This window comes from Triticum urartu, chromosome 2A (assembly GCF_056163025.1).
Source record: "Triticum urartu cultivar PI428250 chromosome 2A, HENAU_Tu73, whole genome shotgun sequence".
Classification (NCBI taxonomy): Eukaryota; Viridiplantae; Streptophyta; class Magnoliopsida; order Poales; family Poaceae; genus Triticum; species Triticum urartu.
In genome coordinates, this window is record NC_141874.1 from 48512912 (window position 1) to 48526434 (window position 13523).

A 13523-nucleotide genomic window follows, 5' to 3' on the forward strand; every position below is an offset into this window, starting at 1 on the left:
CCAACTATAATAGCAAAGCTCGCGATACATCAAGATCGTACCACCTCAAGAACACGAGAGAGAGAGAGAGAGAGATCAAACACATAGCTACTGGTACATACCCTCAGCCCCGAGGGAGAACTACTCCCTCCTCGTCATGGAGAGCACCGGGATGATGAAGATGGCCACCGGAGAGGGATTCCCCCTCCGGCAGGGTGTCGGAACGGGTCTAGATTGGTTTTTGGTGGCTACAGAGGCTTCTGGCGGCGGAACTCCCGATCTATTGTGCTCCCCGAAGTTTGAAGGTATATGGATATATATAGGAGGAAGGAATACGTCAGGGGGGCCACGAGGGGCCCACGAGGGTGGAGGGCGCGCCCAGGGGGTGGGCGCGCCCCCCTGCATTGTGCCTTCCTCGTTGCTTCCCTTACGTACACCCCAAGTCTTATCGATTGCTTCTGTTCCAAAAATAAGTTCCGTGAAGTTTCAGGTCAATTGGACTCTGTTTGATTTTCCTTTTCTACGATACTCTAAAACAAGGAAAAAAACAGAAACTGGCACTGGGCTCTAGGTTAATAGGTTAGTCCCAAAAATCATATAAAATAGCATATAAATGCATATAAAACATCCAAGGTTGATAATATAATAGCATGGAATAATCAAAAAATATAGATACGTTGGAGACGTATCAAACATGTGGGAACCGACATGGGTATCCAGATCCCGCTGTTGGTTATTGGCCGGAGAGATGTCTCGGTCATGTCTGCATGATTCCCAAACCCGTAGGGTCTACACACTTAAGGTTCAGTGACGCTAGAGTTGTTATGGGAAATAGTATGCAGTTACCGAATGTTGTTCGGAGTTCCGGATGAGATGCCGGACGTCATGAGGAGTTCCGGAATGGTCCAGAGGTGAAGATTTATGTATGGGAAGTCATCATACGGTCACCGGAAGTGTTCGAGGGTTTATCGGTATTGTACCGGGACCACCGAAGGGGTTCCGGGGGTCCACCGGGAGGGTCCACCTGCCCTGGAGGGCCCTATGGGCTGTATGTGGAAGGGAACCAGCCCTTAAGTGGGTTGTGCGCCATTCCCCCCTAGGGTTGGGGGAACCCTAAAGGGGGTGCCCCCCTTGGCTTGAGGGGCAAGCCCCCTCCCCTTGGCCGCCGCCCCCTGTAGATCTCATCTAGAGGGGCCGGCCCCCTTCCCCCTTCGCCCTATAAATAGAGGGGTGGAGGGAGGGCAGCAGCACCACATCCAAGGCGCAGCCCTCCTTCTCCCAACACCTCCTCCTCCTCCGTTGAGCTTGGCGAAGCCCTGCCGGAGAACTGCGAGCTCCACCACCACGCCGTCGTGCTGCCGGAGTTCTTCCCCAACTTCTCTTTCCCCCTTGCTAGATTAAAAAGGAGGAGACGTCCCCGGTTTGTACGTGTGTTGAACGCGGAGGCGTCGTTGTTCGGTGCTTAGATCGGAATCAACCGCGATCTGAATCGCTACGAGTACGACTCCTTCATCCGCGTTCTTGTAACGCTTCCGTTTCGCGATCTTCAAGGGTATGAAGATACACTCCCCTCTCTCTCGTTGCTAGTCTCTCCATAGATTGATCTTGGTGATGCGTAGAAATTTTTTAATTTCTGCAACGATCCACAACAGTGGCATCATGAGCCAGGTCTATGCATAGTTTCTATGCACGAGTAGAACACAAGTTGTTGTGGGCATCGATTTTGTCAATTTAGTTGCCGTTACTAGTCTTATCTTGATTCGGCGGCATCGTGGGATGAAGCGGCCCGGACCGACCTTACACGTACTCTTACGTGAGACTGGTTCCACCGACTGACATGCACTAGTTGCATAAGGTGGCTAGCGGGAGTCTGTCTCTCCCACTTTTGTCGGATCGGATTCGATGAAAATGGTCCTTATGAAGGGTAAATAGAAATTGGCATATCATGTTGTGGTTTTGGCGTAGGTAAGAAACGTTCTTGCTAGAAACCTATAGCAGCCACGTAAAAACTTGCAACAACAATTAGAGGACGTCTAAGTTGTTCTTGCAGCATATGCCGTGTGATGTGATATGGCCAAAAGGATGTGATGAATGATATATGTGATGTATGAGATTGATCATGTTCTTGTAATAGGAATCATGACTTGCATGTCGATGAGTATGACAACCGGCAGGAGTCATAGGAGTTGTCTTAATTTATTGTATGACCTGCGTGTCACTGAAAATGCCATGTAATTACTTTACTTTATTGCTAACCATTAGCCATAGTAGTAGAAGTAATAGTTGGCGAGACAACTTCATGAAGACACGATGATGGAGATCATGGTGTCATGCCGGTGACGATGATGATCATGGCGCCCCGAAGATGGAGATCAAAAGGAGCAAAATGATGTTGGCCATATCATGTCACTATTTGATTGCATGTGATGTTTATCATGTTTTTACATCTTATTTGCTTAGAACGGCGGTAGCTTAAATAAGATGATCCCTCGCAATAATTTCAAGAAAGTGTTCCCCCTAACTGTGCACCGTTGCTAAGGTCCGTTGTTCTGAAGCACCACGTGATGATCTGGTGTGATAGGTTCTAACGCTCACATTCAACGGGTGTAAGCCAGATTTACACATGCAATACACTTAGGTTGACTTGACGAGCCTAGCATGTACAGACATGGCCTCGGAACACGGAAGACCGAAAGGTCGAACATGAGTCGTATAGAAGATACGATCAACATGAAGATGTTCACCGGTGATGACTAGTCCGTCTCACGTGATGATCGGACACGGCCTAGTCGATTCAGATCATGTATCACTTAGATGACTATAGGGATGTCGGTCTGAGTGGGAGTTCATTAAATAATTTGATTAGATGAACTTAATTATCATGAACATAGTCTAAAAATCTTTGCAATATGTCTTGTAGATCAAATGGCCCACGCTAATGTTGCCCTCAACTTCAACGCGTTCCTAGAGAAAACCAAGCTGAAAGACGATGGTAGCAAATACACGGACTGGGTCCGTAACCTGAGGATTATCCTCATAGTTGCAAAGAAAGCATATGTCCTTGAAGCACCGCTAGGTGACGCACCTGTTTTCCCAGCAACTCAAGACGTTATGAACGCCTGGCAGTCGCCTAGTGATGATTACTCCCTGGTTCAGTGTGGCATGCTTTACAACTTAGAACCAGGGCACCAAAAGCGTTTTGAGCAGCACAGAGCATATGAGATGTTCCAAGAGCTGAAAATGGTTTTCCAAGCTCATGCCTGAGTCGAGAGATATGAAGTCTCTGACAAGTTCTACAGCTGTAAGATGGAGGAGAATAGTTCTGTCAGCGAGCACATACTCAAGATGTTTGGGTTGCATAACCGCTTGTCTCAGCTGGGAGTCAATCTCCCGGATGATGCGGTCATTGACAGAATCCTTCAGTCGCTTCCACCTAGCTACAAGAGGTTTGTGATGAACTTCAATATGCAGGGGATGGAAAAGACCATTCCTGAGGTATATTCAATGCTGAAATCAGCGGAGGTGGAGATCAAAAAGGAACATCAAGTGTTGATGGTGAATAAAGCCACTAAGTTCAAGAAAGGCAAGGGTAAAAAGAATTTCAAGAAGGACGGCAAGGGAGTTGCCGCACCCGGTAAGCAAGCTGCCAGGAAGAAGCCAAAGAATGGACCCAAGCCTGAGACTGAGTGCTTTTATTGCAAGGGAAACGGTCACTGGAAGCGGAACTGCCCCAAGTACTTAGCGGATAAGAAGGCCGACAATACCAAAGGTATATGTGATATACATGTTATTGATGTGTACCTAACCAGCGCTCGTAGTAGCTCCTGGGTATTTGATACCGGTGCGGTTGCTCATATTTGTAACTCAAAATAGGAGCCGCGGAATAAGCGGAGACTGGCGAAGGACGAGGTGACGATGCGCGTCGGGAATGGTTCCAAGGTCGATGTGATCGCCGTCGGCACGCTGCCTCTACATTTACCTACGAGATTAGTTTTAAACCGTAATAATTGTTATTTAGTACCAGCTTTGAGCATGAACATTGTATCTGGATCTCGTTTAATGCGAGATGGCTACTCATTTAAATCCGAGAATAATGGTTGTTCCATTTATATGAGAGATATGTTTTATGGTCATGCCCCGCTGGTCAATGGTTTATTCTTGTTTAATCTCGAACGTGATGTTACACATGTTCATAGTGTGAATACCAAGAAGTGTAAGGTTGATAATGATAGTCCCACATACTTGTGGCACTGCCGCCTTGGTCACATTGGTGTCAAACACATGAAGAAACTCCATGCAGATGGACTTTTGGAGTCTCTTGATTATGAATCATTTGACACGTGTGAACCATGTCTCATGGGAAAAATGACCAAGACCCAGTTCTCTGGAACAATGGAGCGAGCAACCAACTTATTGGAAATCATACATATTGATGTGTGCGGTCCAATGAGCGTTGAGGCTCGCGGCGGCTATCGTTATGTTCTCACCGTCACTGATGACTTGAGTAGATATGGGTATGTCTACTTAATGAAACACAAGTCTGAGACCTTTGAAAAGTTCAAGGAATTTCAGAATGAGGTTGAGAATCAACCTGACAGGAAAATAAAGCTCTTATGATCAGATCGTGGGGGAGAATATTTGAGTCACGAATTTGGCACGCACTTAAGGAAATGTGAAATTGTTTCACAACTCACGCCGCCTGGAACACCTCAGCGTAATGGTGTGTCCGAACGTCGTAATCGCACTCTATTAGATATGGTGCGATCTATGATGTCTCTTACCGATCTACCACTATCATTTTGGGGTTATGCTTTAGAGACTTCCGCATTCACTTTAAATAGGGCCCAGTCGAAATCCGTTGAGATGACACCGTATGAATTATGGTTTGGGAAGAAACCTAAGCTGTCGTTTCTGAAAGTTTGGGGATGCGATGCTTATGTCAAGAAACTTCAACCTGAAAAGCTCGAACCCAACTCGGAAAAATGCGTCTTCATAGGATACCCTAAGGAAACAATTGGGTATACCTTCTACCTCAGATCCGAAGGCAAGATCTTTGTTGCCAAGAATGGATCCTTTCTAGAGAAAGAGTTTCTCTCGAAAGAAGTAAGTGGGAGGAAAGTAGAACTTGATGAGGTACTGCCTCTTGAACCAGAAAGTGGCGCAGCTCAAGAAAATGTTTCTGTGGTGACTGCACCGACTAGAGAGGAAGTTAATGATGATGATCATGAAACTTCGGATCAAGTTGCTACTGAACTTCGTAGGTTCACAAGGACACGTTCTGCACCAGAGTGGTACGGCAACCCTGTCCTAGAAATCATGTTGTTAGACAACGAAGAACCTTCGAACTATGAAGAAGCGATGGCGGGCCCGAATTCCAACAAATGGCTTGAAGCCATGAAATCCGAGATAGAATCCATGTATGAAAATGAAGTATGTACTTTGACTGACTTGCCCGATGACCGGCGAGCCATAGAAAATAAATGGATCTTTAAGAAGAAGACATACACGGATGGCAATGTGACCATCTATAAAGCTTGGCTTGTCGCTAAGGGTTATCGACAAGTTCAAGGGGTTGACTATGATGAGACCTTCTCACCCGTAGCGAAGCTGAAGTCCGTCCGAATCATGTTAGCAATTGCCGCATTCTATGATTATGAGATATGGCAAATGGGCGTCAAAACGGCATTCCTTAATGGTTTCCTTAAGGAAGAATTGTATATGATGCAGCCGGAAGGTTTTGTCGATCCTAAGAATGCTGACAAGGTATGCAAGCTCCAGTGCTCAATCTATGGGCTGGTGCAAGCATCTCAGAGTTGGAACATTCGCTTTCACGAGATGATCAAAGCGTTTGGGTTTACACAGATTTATGGAGAAGCCTGTGTTTACAAGAAAGTGAGTGGGAGCTCTGTGGCATTTCTCATATTATATGTGGATGACATACTATTGATGGGAAATGATATAGAAATCTTGGAAAGCATAAAGGCCTACTTGAATAAGTGTTTTTCAACGAAGGACCTTGGAGAAGCTGCTTATATATTAGGCATCAAGATCTATAGAGATAGATCGAGACGCCTCATTAGTCTTTCACAAAGCACGTACCTTGACAAGATATTGAAGAAGTTCAATATGGATTAGTCCAAGAAGGGGTTCTTTCCTGTATTGCAAGCTTTGAGATTGAGCACGGCTCAATGCCCGACCACAGCAGAAGATAGAGAAAAGATGAGTGTCATGCCCTATGCCTCGGCCATAGGGTTGATACATCTCCAACGTATCTATAATTTTTGATTGCTCCATGCTATATTATCTACTGTTTTGGACTATATTGGGCTTTATTTTCCACTTTTATATTATTTTTGGGACTAACCTATTAACCGGAGGCCCAGCCCAGAATTGCTGTTTTTTGCCTATTTCAGTGTTTCGAAGAAACGGAATATCAAACGGAGTCCAAACGAAATGAAACCTTCGGGAACGTGATTTTCTCACCGAACGTGATCCAGGAGACTTGGACCCTACGCCAAGGCATCAGAGAGGCAGTCACGAGGATGGGGGGCGCGCCCCCTAGGGCACGCCCCCTACCTTGTGGGCCCCTCGGAGCTCCACCGACGTACTCCTTCCTCCTATATATACCTACGTACCCCCAAACGATCAAAACAGGAGCCAAAAACCTAATTCCACCGCCGCAACTTTCTGTATCCACGAGATCCCATCTTGGGGCCTGTTCCGGAGCTCCGCCGGAGAGGGCCGTCATCACGGAGGGCTTCTACATCACCATAGCCTCTCCGATGAAGTGTGAGTAGTTTACCTCAGACCTTCGGGTCCATAGTTAGTAGCTAGATGGCTTCTTCTCTATTTTTGGATCTCAATACAAAGTTCTCCCCCTCTTTTGTGGAGATCTATTCGATGTAATCTTCTTTTTGCGGTGTGTTTGTTGAGACCGATGAATTGTGGGTTTATGATCAAGTCTATCTATGAATAATATTTGAATCTTCTCTGGATTCTTTTATTTATGATTGGTTATCTTTGCAAGTCTCTTCGAATTATCCGTTTGGTTTGGCCAACTAGATTGGTAGTTCTTGCCATGGGAGAAGTGCTTAGCTTTGGGTTCGATCTTGCGGTGTCCTTTCCCAGTGACAGAAGGGGCAGCAAGGCACGTATTGCATCGTTGCCATCGAGGATAACAAGATGGGGTTTATTTCATATTGCATGAATTTATCTCTCTACATCATGTCATCTTGCTTAAGGCGTTACTCTGTTTTTAACTTAATACTCTAGATGCATGCTGGATAGCGGTCGATGAGTGGAGTAATAGTAGTAGATCCAGAATCGTTTCGGTCTACTTGTCATGGACGTGATGCCTATATACATGATCATGCCTAGATATTCTCATAACTATGCTCAATTCTGTCAATTGCTCAATAGTAATTTGTTCACCCACTGTAGAATACTTATGCTCTTGAGAGAAGCCACTAGTGAAACCTATGGCCCCCGGGTCTATTCTCATCATATCAATCTCCATCACTTTAATCTTGTTTTGATTTTTACTTTGCCTTTACTTTTTACTTTGCATCTTTATACCAAAAATACAAAAAATATTATATCTATCAGATCTCACTCTCGTGAGTGACCGTGAAGGGATTGACAACCCCTAATCGCGTTGGTTGCGAGTAGCTATCGTTTTGTGCAGGTACGAGGGACTTGAGTGTGACCTCCTACTGGATTGATACCTTGGTTCTCAAAAACTGAGGGAAATACTTACGCTACTCTGCTGCATCATCCCTTCCTCTTCGGGGAAAACCAACGCAAGCTCAAGACGTAGCAAGAAGGATTTCTGGCACCGTTGCCGGGGAGTCTATGCAAAAAGTCAACATACCAAGTACCCATCACAATCCCTATCTCTCGCATTACATTATTTGCCATTTGCCTCTCGTTTTCCTCTCCCCCACTTCACCCTTGCCGTTTTATTCGCCCCCTCTCTCTCTATCCTCCCTCTCTTTTCCGCTTGCCTTTTTGTTTGCCTGTGTGTTGGATTGCTTGTTTGTCGCGATGGCTCAAGATACTACCAAATTGTGTGATTTCACCAATACCAATAATGATGATTTCCTTAGCACTCCGATTGCTCCTCTTGCCAATACTGAATCTTGTGAAATCAATACTGCTTTGTTGAATCTTGTTATGAAAGATCAATTCGCCGGCCTTCCTAGTGAAGATGCCGCTACTCATCTGAATAACTTCGTTGATTTATGTGATATGCAAAAGAAAAAAGATGTCGATAATGATGTCATTAAATTGAAGCTATTTCCTTTTTCGCTTAGAGATCGTGCTAAAGCTTGGTTTTCGTCTTTGCCTAAGAATAGTATTGATTCTTGGAACAAGTGCAAAGATGCTTTTATCTCTAAGTATTTCCCTCCCGCTAAGATCATCACTCTTAGAAACGATATTATGAACTTTAAACAACTTGATCATGAACATGTTGCACAAGCTTGAAATTAATGATACGTAATTGCCCTACTCATGGTTTGAATTTGTGGATGATTATACAAATTTTTTATGCCGGATTGAATTTTGCTTCTAGAAATCTTTTAGATTCGGTCGCGGGAGACACTTTTATGGAAATCACTTTAGGAGATGCTACTAAACTCCTAGATAATATTATGGTTAATTATTCTCAATGGCATACTGAAAGATCTTCTAATAAAAAAGTGCATGCCATAGAAGAAATCAATGTTTTGAGTGGAAAGATGGATGAACTTATGAAATTATTTGCTACTAAGAGTGTTTCTTCTGATCCTAATGATATGCCTTTGTCTACTTTGATTGAGAATAACAATGGATCTATGGATGTGAATTTTGTTGGTAGGAATAATTTTGGTAACAACGCTTATAGAGGGAATTTTAATCCTATGCCATATCCTAGTAATCCTTCTAATAATTATGGGAATTCCTACAACAACTCTTATGGAAATTATAATAAGATGCCCTCTGAATTTGAGAATAGTGTTAAAGAGTTTATGAATTCACAAAAGAATTTTAATGCTTTGCTTGAAGAGAAATTGCTTAAAGTTGATGATTTGGCTAGGAACGTTGATAGAATTTATCTTGAGATTGATTCTTTAAAGATTAGATCTATTCCTCCTAAGCATGATATCAATGAGTCTCTCAAAGCCATGAGAATTTCCATTGATGAGTGCAAGGAAAGAACTGCTAGGATGCGTGCTTCCAAAGATGCCTTTATTAAAGCGTGTTCTTCCAATTCCTATGAAAATCAAGATGAAGATCTAAAAGTTATTGATGTGTCTCCTATTAAATCTTTGTTTTGCAATATGAATCTTGATGAAACTGAATATGATCTTCCTTTACCTAGAAGGCGTTCTAAAAATTCGAAGTATTTAGATCTTAATGATGAAATTGATGAAAGTGGGATTGAAAGAAATAAAAATCTAGATGTTGCTAAACCCACTATATTGGATTTCAAGGAATTTAATTATGAAAGTTGCTCTTTAATTGATTGTATTTCCTTGTTGCAATCCGTGCTAAATTCTCCACATGCTTATAGTCAACATAAAGCCTTCACCGAACATATTGTTGATGCCTTGATGCAATCTTATGAAGAAAAACTTGAGTTGAAAGTTTCTATCCCTAGAAAACTCTATGATGAGTGGGAACCAACTATTAAAATTAAAATTAAAGATAATGAGTTTTATGCTTTGTGTGATTTGGGTGCTAGTGTCTCCACTATCCCCAAAACTTTGTGTGATTTGCTAGATTTCCGTAATTTTGATGATTGCTCTCTAAACTTGCATCTTGCGGATTCTACTATTAAGAAACCTATGGGAAGGATTAATGATGTTCTTATTGTTGCAAATAGGAATTATGTGCCCGTAGATTTCATTGTTCTTGACATAGATTGCAATCCTTCTTGCCCTATTATTCTTGGTAGACCTTTCCTTAGAACGGTTGGTGCGATTATTGATATGAAGGAAGGGAATATTAGATTTCAATTTACATTAAAAAAGGGCATGGAACACTTTCCAAGAAAGAAAATAAAATTGCCATATGAAACTATCATGAGAGCCACTTATGGATTGCCTACCAAAGATGGCAATACCTAGATCTATCCTCGCTTTTATGCCTAGCTAGGGGCGTTAAACGATAGCACTTGTTGGGAGGCAACCCAATTTTATTTTTATTCCTTGCTTTTTGCTCCTGCTTAGTAATAAATAAATTATTTAGCCTCTGTTTTGGTTTTTTTTTGTGTTTAATTAGTGTTTGTGCCAAGTAGAACCGTTGGGAAGACTTGGGGAAAGTCTTGTTGAACTTGCTGTAAAAAAACAGAAACTTTAGCGCTCACGAGAACTGCTGTCATTTTTATTTGAAGAGGTCTATTTAGTTAATTCTTTTTGCAGATGATTAATAGATAAATTCCTCACGTCCAGCAATTTATTTTAGAATTTTCGAGGTTCCAGATCTTGCGCTAGCTACAGATTACTACAGACTGTTCTGTTTTTGACAGATTCTGTTTTTCGTGTGTTGTTTGCTTATTTTGATGAATCTATGGTCAGTAAAATAGTTTATAATCAATAGAGAAGTTGTAATACATTAGGTTTAACACCCATATAAATAAATAATGTGTTCATTACAGTACCTTTAAGTGGTCTTTTGTTTTCTTTCGCTAACGGAGCTCGCGAGTTTTCTACTTTAAGTTTTGTGTTGTGAAGTTTTCAAGTTTTGGGTGAATTCTTTTGATGGATTATGGAACAAGGAGTGGCAAGAGCCTAAGCTTGGGGGTGCCCATGGCACCCCCAAGATAATCCAAGGACACCAAAAAGTCAAAGCTTGGGGATGCCCCGGAAGGCATCCCCTCTTTCGTCCACTTCCATCGGTAATTTGCTTGGAGCTATATTTTTATTCACCAACATGATATGTGTTTTGCTTGGAGCGTCTTGTATTATTTGTGTCTTTGTGTTTTAGTATGTCACAATCATCCTTGTTGTACACACCTTTTGAGAGAGCCATACATGAATTAAAATTTGATAGAATACTCTACGTGCTTCACTTATATCTTTCGAGCTATGTAGTTTTGCTCTATGTGCTTCACTTATATCTTTTTGAGCTAAGTAGTTTTGCTCTATGTGCTTCACTTATATCTTTTGAGCGTTATAATTTTGCTCTATGTGCTTCACTTAGATTAGCACGGTGGTGGATTTGTTTTAAAGAAACTATTGATCTCTCATGCTTCACTTAAATTATTTTGAGAGTCTCTTAATAGCATGGTAATTTGCTTAATAATAATATGCTTGGTATTCAAGATTTGTGAAACTTTCTTTTGAGTGTGTCGAATACTAAGAAAAGATTGAAGCATGATAATTGTTTTGAGATATGGAGGTGATAATATTAAAGTCATGCTAGTTGAGTAGTTGTGAATTTAAAGAATACTTGTGTTAAAGTTTGAGATTCCCGTAGCATGCACGTATGGTGAACCGTTATGTGATGAAGTTGGAGCATGATTTATTTATTGATTGTCTTCCTTATGAGTGGCGGTCGGGGACGAGCGATGGTCTTTTCCTACCAATCTATCCCCCTAGGAGCATGCGCGTAATACTTTGCTTTGATAACTTCTAGATTTTTGCAATAAGTATATGAGTTCTTTATGACTAATGTTGAGTCCATGGATTATACGCACTCTCACCCTTCCACCTTTGCTAGTCTCTCTAATACCGCGCACCTTTCGCCGGTATCATACACCTACCATATACCTATCATGGCATTTCCATAGCCATTCCAAGATATATTGCCATACAACTTTCCACCATTCCGTTTATCATGACACATTCATCATTGTCATATTGCATATCCCGGTACACTGCTGGAGGCATTCATATAGAGTCATATTTTGTTCTAAGTATCGAGTTGTAATTGTTGAGTTGTAAGAAAAATAAAAGTGTGATGATCATCATTATTAAAGCATTGTCCTAGTGAGGAAAGGATGATGGAGACTATGATTCCCCCATAAGTCAGGATGAGACTCCGGACGAAAAATAAATAAAAAAGAGGCCAAAGAAGCCCAAATAAAAAGAGGCCATATATATATAAAAAGAGAAAAGGCCCAAATAAAAATAAAAATAAAAATAAAAAATGAGAGAAAAAGAGAGAAGGGACAATGTTACTATCCTCTTACCACACTTGTGCTTCAAAGTAGCACCATGATCTTCATAGTAGAGAGTCTCTCATGTTATCACTTTCATATACTAGTGGGAATCTTTCATTATAGAACTTGGCTTGTATATTCCAATGATGGGCTTCCTCAAATTGCCCTAGGTCTTCATGAGCAAGCAAGTTGGATGCACACCCACTTAGTTTCTTTTTGAGCTTTCATATACTTATAGCTCTAGTGCATCCGTTGCATGGCAATCCCTACTCACTCACATTGATATCTATTGATGGGCATCTCCATAGCCCGTTGATACGCCTAGTTGATGTGAGACTATCTTCTCCTTTTTGTCTTCTCCACAACCACCATTCTATTCCACCTATAGTGCTATATCCATGGCTCACGCTCATGTATTGCGTGAAGATTGAAAAAGTTTTGAAAAAGTTAGAGTATGAAACAATTGCTTGGCTTGTCATCGGGGTTGTGCATGATTTAAATACTTTGTGTGGTGAAGATAGAGCATAGCCAGACTATATGATTTTGTAGGGATAACTTTCTTTGGCCATGTTATTTTGAGAAGACATAATTGCTTTGTTAGTATGCTTGAAGTATTATTATTTTTATGACAATATAAAATTTTGTCTTGAATCTTTCGAATCTGAATATTCATATCATAATTAAGAAGATTTGAATTAAAATTATACCAAGTAGCACTCCGCATCAAAAATTCTCTTTTTATCATTTACCTACTCGAGGACGAGCAGGAATTAAGCTTGGGGATGCCTGATACGTCTCCAACGTATCTATAATTTTTGATTGCTCCATGCTATATTATCTACTGTTTTGGACTATATTGGGCTTTACTTTCCACTTTTATATTATTTTTGGGACTAACCTATTAACCGGAGGCCCAGCCCAGAATTGCTGTTTTTTTGCCTATTTCAGTATTTTGGAGAAACAAAATATTAAACGGAGTCCAAACGGAATAAAACCTTCGGGAACGTGATTTTCTCACCGAACGTGATCCAGGAGACTTGGACCCTACGCCAAGGCATCAGAGAGGCGGTCACGAGGGTGGGGGGCGCGCCCCCCTAGGGCACACCCCCTACCTCGTGGGCCCCTCGGAGCTCCACCGACGTACTCCTTCCTCCTATATATACCTACGTACCCCCAAACGATCAAAACAGGAGCCAAAAACCTAATTCCACCGCCGCAACTTTCTGTATCCACGAGATCCCATCTTGGGGCCTGTTCCGGAGCTCCGCCGGAGAGGGCCGTCATCACGGAGGGCTTCTACATCACCATAGCCTCTCCGATGAAGTGTGAGTAGTTTACCTCAGACCTTCGGGTCCATAGTTAGTAGCTAGATGGCTTCTTCTCTCTTTTTGGATCTCAA